Source organism: Desmodus rotundus, chromosome 2 (assembly GCF_022682495.2).
Source record: "Desmodus rotundus isolate HL8 chromosome 2, HLdesRot8A.1, whole genome shotgun sequence".
NCBI lineage: Eukaryota > Metazoa > Chordata > Mammalia > Chiroptera > Phyllostomidae > Desmodus > Desmodus rotundus.
This window is the reverse complement of record NC_071388.1, coordinates 158,576,011-158,582,670: the sequence shown is the minus strand read 5'-3', so window position 1 is coordinate 158,582,670 and position 6,660 is coordinate 158,576,011. Positions and strand designations below refer to the sequence as shown.

Here is a 6,660-nt window from a genome sequence, read left to right as displayed (position 1 = left end):
TATAACTTTGTAACATAAGGAAAATGTAAAGAAATCCAGATTAGGATAAAATACCACATTTGGGCTTGCCTAATTTGCTGGTAGTAGGTATGACACAGGCATTCTCATACACATCACTGTGGGGTACAAGCTCCTAAAACCTTTGAGAATGTAAGTCAATAGTGTATTAGTTTGTTAGGGCTGTCACAACACAGTACCACAGACTGGGTGGCTTAAACAACAGCAGTGTATTTTCTCGCAATTCTGGAGGCTAGATATCTCAGGTCAAGGTGTCAGCAGCGTTTCTTTCCTCTGAGGCCTCTCTCCATGGCTGGTAGATGACCATCTTCTCATGGGTCTTCACACGGTCTTCTCTTTGTACAAATCTCTGTTCACATTTCCTCATTTTACACAGACACCAGTCATATTGGATTAGGACCCACACCAATGACCCGTTTTAACTTAATTACGCTTTTAAAGACCCTGTCTCCAAATACAGTCATATTGTGAGGCACAGGGGATTGGGACTCGAAACATGGGCTTTAGCAAGGACACTTTACTAAGCTATTCTACTCTTAGGAATTTATACTAAAATCGTAAATGTAATTCCTCAAATTATAGGATCATAGATTACTTTCTTATAATCTGCCTTTCTTATTCATTATATATTTTGAACATTTATCTATGTATTTAAACACCTACAACATCAATTTTATTTACTATCTAGTATTCTATCATGCAGACACATTATTTTTAAAATGCTCCTATTTCAATTTAATTTTTTCGAATAAGATATGTATTCACACAGTTCAAAAATCGAATTTTATAAATGCAGGAGTCTCGCTGCCATCCTACTCCGTTTCTCATAAGTAACCCCTATTATTAGTGTCCTTTCAGAGTTTTTTTATAGAAATAAAAGCAAAGGCAAATATACTTTCCTATTTCCCCCTGCTTTCTTATACAAAAGGGACGACACTATTTACACTGCCCTGCGTCTTACTTTTTTTTAACTTAGTATACTATTTCTGGAGCTTCTCCATTACCACCACAAGAGTATCCTCCTTCTCCCCTACAGCCACAAAATAGACAATTGTGTGGATGAAACCATAGTTTAATTAACCAGTATCCTCTATAGAAGGTTGTTTCTTATCTTTTTCTATTACAAACAGCGGGGCAAAGAATAAACTTATACATAGGTCATTTCCTACAAGTACAGGTTTACAGCTCAGATAAACTCCTAGGATTGGGATTGCTGAGTCAAAATGCGTTTCTCCTTGTGATGCATTGTCAAGTGGTCCTGCAGAGGGGCTGCGCCACTGTGTCGTCCGACCAGCGTGGACAGTGACTCACTCTCCACAACTTTCCTAGTAGGTTGAGTCGCAAACTTTTAGATGTTTATCAATATCAAAGGCCTCATTTTTGAACATTTAATTGTTTCTGCTTTTGCTATACTTAGCAACACTAAAATTAATGTCTCCATAGCTACACCTTTGCTCATATTTTAATTATTTCCTTAAAATAAATTTCTCAAATTCATTATTTGTTCGAAGAGTACTTGCATTTTTAGGGCTTTTGATCTGTTCTCCCTTTTTGGGGATTCATGAAGACTCGTGTGCTTCTAAGCAAGGAGAGGAATACTCTCCACTCCTGTAATGTAATTACTGCCCTGAGCTTATACAGCTAATACACAAAACTTAGAAAATCACTTTTCCTTAAGCATTTAAACATTGATTCTAAACTTATTAATTAAAATCCTTTCAGTGATTTAAAATTTAATTACAAATTTAATATAATATGGAGGATTATTTAGAATATTTAAACGTCAAATAGCAGTGATAAAAACACTATTTTAAAATAGCAACATCATGAGTTCAACTCGTTCTGAAAAAATTATCTGTATTTTTTTTCTTATACTTTCCTAAGGTGGTAATAATATTTATTTCTATACTTTCCCAAGGTTATACTTTCTTCGTAGTTTTATGAGAGCCAAAAGTTATTTTAAAATAAAAGAGCACAGAGAAAAGACTGCCTCAGATCCGGTGACTGAGCCGGGCTGTCAATTCAGGTGACCTGTAGTTGGATCTCACAAGAGATCCAAACCTAAATCGTCAGTCATCAGAATGCCTCTCTCTACCACTTCCCCCTTCTAAAAATAGATTTCTCTTTTTAGAGCAGTTTTAGGTTCGCAGCAGAATTGAACAGAAAACACAGAGAATTCCCGTCTATGCTCTGTCCCCACACTTGCACACCCCCCACCATCAACATCCCCTCCACCAGAGTGGTGTCATTGTTACAGCTGATGAGTCTACATTGACACGTCGTAATGACCCGAAGTCCTTAGTTTACAACAGGGCTCACTCTTGGTGGTGTTAATTCTGTGGGCGTGGACAGCTTTATAATGGCCCATGTACCCACCACTTTAGTGTCATGCAGAGCAGTTTCACTGCCCTAAAAATCCCGTGTTCTGTCTATTCATCCCTCCCTCCCACCTCACTGCTGGCAAGCACTGATCTTTTTAGTCTCTACAGTTTTGCCTTTTCCAGAATGTCAAGTAGTTGGAATCATTTAGTGCGTAGCCTTTCAGGCTGGCACAGAGTAAGTTTTATTTAAGGTCCCTCGATCTCTTTTAATGGCTTGATAGCTTATATCATTTTGCACAGAATAATATTCTATTGTCTGGATGTACCACAGTTTACTTGTTCAGTCACCTATAGAAGGACATCTTGGTTGCTTTCAAGTTTTGGAAATTTTAAATAAAATTGATTAAACATCTGTGTGCCAGTTTTTGTGTAGACATACATTTTTAATTGATTTGGATAACTACCATGAAGCATAATTCCTGGATCACATGGTAAGAGTGTGTTTAATTTTATAAGAAACTGTCAAACTGTTCTAAGTGGCTGTACCATTTTGTACTTCCATCAGCAATGAATGAAAGTTCCTATGGCTATACATCTCAGTCAGCTTTTGTAGTTGTCAGTATTTTGGAGTTGACCATTTTAATGGATGTATGGTGATGTTAGGGATTTCCTAGTAAAATTGTTGTAGATATAGCCCAGTTTTCCTCTCAAATGCTCTGAAGTGAGGCCAGTTAGGGCTCGTGTTCATCATATGGGTCTATGGGTCTTAGCAAATAGTGACTCTCTGGTACTGATTTCAAAGAATGTTCAATAATGATTAATGATGAAATATTGCATGTGTATCTGCAAACAATGAGATGGCAATTAAATCATAATTAATTAACAAGTATTGATAAAGTAAATTTAAAATTAACCACAAATTTGAGACTGGCTGCCAGTCATGATGGAGGCATAGGTAGACACACTTCGCCTCCTTGTGCAACCACAGAAAGAATCACAACTATGTCTCAAAACAAATAATACCCAGAACTGCCAGAAAATTGATCTGTATGGAAGTCCAAACACCAAGGATTTAAAGAAGCCTCATTCATCCAGATGGGTAGGAGGGGCAGAGATGCAGAGACAGGTGGACAGGCACGGAGAGGCGTGGCAGCCGTGGAATGGGTAGTCCCACATTCACTTGTGGTAGATAAAAATCAGGACAGATGCCTTGGGAGCGAGCAACCCCAGCCCCAGGCCAGACCACACTGCCCAGGGTTCCAGCACTAGGGAAATAAATCTCCATAATGTCTGGCTGTAAAAACCAGTGGTGGCTGGGGTGGTGGAAGAAACTGCTGGATTTTCGGGAGACTCCACTTGAAGGGCCCACATGGACTTAGAACCTATGCAATCCCACCCACTCTGGAATTCAGCACCAAGGCAACAGCTGGAAGGATGCCAGTTGCTTGCGGGAAGTGGGTGAAGTGACTGAAAATGGGGCAAGTGCCAGGCAAACCTCTAGAAGCCAGGCAGCAGCATTGTTCCCTCTATGAGCCCTCCCCCCCCACAGAGCCACAAAGCAGTGAAGTGGGTTGCCCCAACCTGGCAATTACCTAAGGCTCTGCCCCACACAATTCACAGATGAATTTTCTACAAATTTCATTCTTTATTCAATCAGACCCTTTTCTGATGCATCTTTCGATAATGGTTTGACCTCCCATTCTCACCACTGCCAAGCCAACCACCATCTCTACCCAGCCTAGCTGCTCTCACAACCTGCTATTTGAGTAGTTAAAATGTCCCTTTTATACATCCCATCCTAACCCACTCCAGTCCTCTACTTTGGCATATTCATTCTAGGGTATTTTTCTTTGTAGTTTTAAAATTGTTGTTTTTTTATACTGAAAATTATTCTACTCATCCATAAGATACAAATACTTTACATAATTTTTGCAATTGAGATATTGGGGCTATGATGATCCATTGCTATTTCTTAAATAATGCCTCTGAGCAGAAAAGTTTCATGCTTTAATTAATTGGACTGACACATTTATAGCACATTAATTGAGCTTATACATTTATATCACACATTAAATATATACATCAAATACATTTATAATTATTTCCAGTTGGCCAGCCCATGTCCTTTTTCTTTCACTGTTTTCTCTGTACTTGTTTTCCCATTTAACTATAGAACATAGATGAATACTTTTCTTAAGTAAACGCATGGACTTAAGCTATGGTTAAGAGGAGAAAGACCACCTCCCTTATTCATGTTGTGTGTTTATTGAACAGCTGCTCTGGGCCAGGCAGCCTGCTAGGTACTGAGGATACAAAAATGCGTACTTCCTGTCTATTCAATCCACAAGAGACTTTGGTGCGGCACTTACCAGAACTGTGTGTTCTTGGGAGTCATGTGAAGGTAAATGCGGATTCTGGAGTTTTCAGCCGCCCCAATTTTAACAGTTTGGGGTGGGCCCAGGAATTTGCCTTTGTGCAAGTCATTCCAGTGATTCTGATGCAGGTAGTCCATTAATAACACTTTCAAAACACCACGTCAAATTCTATTCAGTGTCTTGTATTTGTGCCAGTCGTTCTGTACTATTCATGAAGTTTTTGAAAAAAGCTGTTTAAAGGAAAATGTTATTAACCTGACCGGTGCGGCTCAGTTGGTTGGGCATTGTCCTGCAAAGCAGAAGGTAGCTGGCTCATTCCTGGTCAGGGCACATGCCTGAGTCATGTATTTGGTCCTCGGTCAAGGTACATATGAGAGGCAACTGATTGATGTATCTCTTTCACATTGATGTTTCTCTCCCTTTCTCCCTCCCTTCCCATATAAATAAATAAATAAATAAATAAATAAGTAGGTAAGTAAGTAAAATCATTAAAAGAAAATGTTATTTAACCATTTTCCTTTTCCATAACTGTTTATTCTCTCTCTGCCATTTTAAAATTAGAAATCTCATCGTTTCTTGGCCTTTTGATCAAGGGTAGTATATGTTCTTATCAGTTTAATATCTGATACATCCTCTATCTGAAGACAATGCATTAAATGGATTTTTGGAATTAGGAGACGGAATAGGGGCTTGCTGCGTCCACTCCACGTATAGACCTGGTATTGCAATACTTCCAGAAATGGTGCACACACTCACACAAAAATTAGAAATCTTCTCACGTTTAGAGATCACCAGTTAAGTATAAGAAGATTTAGAGTACGAGTACTTGGCTAAAAACCTAGAAATTTATTTTTTTCTACCATTAAACCATAAAATCAAAAGCCTTATGACACTACTTCAACAACATTATCACTTTGTAAAAGTTCAGATTTCAAAGTTTACTACTTTGAGTCTGTTTTTTCTTCATAGATACTTTTCCTGCAAATAGGGTCTCCTGCTTCTGAGAGAAAAGGAACACTTAGTTTTTCTAGTGCAACTAAGGGCCCAAATTCTGATTAACGTGAGATGCAGATTTTAGTCATGTGCCCACTACTTTGAAAGAGACTATGGAAATAAGTTTTAACAGAGCACAAAATTAAATAACCTCACCACATAAGTTTTTAGAGCTCTAATCATACAGGTAGAAGTTGTTACTTTTCTCACTGAATAGTTATGTTTGATCAGGCAGTCCCTCACCCAATCCCAGTCTCAAACTTTCCTTTCCATCTCATTATCAAGCATCTCTTACATCCAGGCTGATAACGGCCTCCAGACTCCTCCCTTCACTACACACCTCTTTTTGCATTTCAACTGCAAGCTTGCTTAGTCTTTTTAAGGGATGCCCTAGCTCATCCTACAGAGAGGAAATCGTTCCCCTTGTTTTCTGTACAACCACTGCCAGGGCAGCTCAGGGAGACACACACGCTCATGAAGTGACAGTACTTGGCTGCCACGTGTGATATATGATTATATCTATCTATCCATCTCTCTCTCTCTCTCTCTCTCTCTCTCTCTATCAATGGCAGATGTATATCAGTTTTTGAGAGCATTAAAAAATCCCTGTGGATTTTCTGTTTTCTAATAAGCAGGAGACAGTTATCCACATTACAGTTAAATAAAATGAAATAGTCCCACCACATCTTCTAAAGCAGCCATAATGCCTTTGAGCTAATTGAGATCTCAACAGAAAATCTTACAATTGAAATAATTTTGAGGTGTTTATCCAACCAAAATTATATCTAAAAAGACAGCATCCTACGTAATGAACAATGTCGATCATCCAGGGACAATATACACAATATCAGGAACAAAAGATGAGCATTATTTAATTATTACCACCTGAAAAATGGTATATATTAACTATAGATCTTGCTCAGGTATTGTTTTCTTCTCAGTGTGTGACACCT

At 38.5% G+C, this 6,660-nt stretch overlaps 1 non-coding gene across 1 annotated transcript; it reads left to right on the top strand.

Annotated features, from left to right (window-relative positions):
• The first annotated feature begins 5,282 nt into the window (after positions 1-5,282).
• On the top strand, positions 5,283-5,467 carry LOC112305855 (U2 spliceosomal RNA). The gene has a single exon (XR_002974871.2). It is a non-coding gene; the product is annotated as a U2 spliceosomal RNA (small nuclear RNA).
• The last annotated feature ends 1,193 nt before the right edge of the window (positions 5,468-6,660 follow it).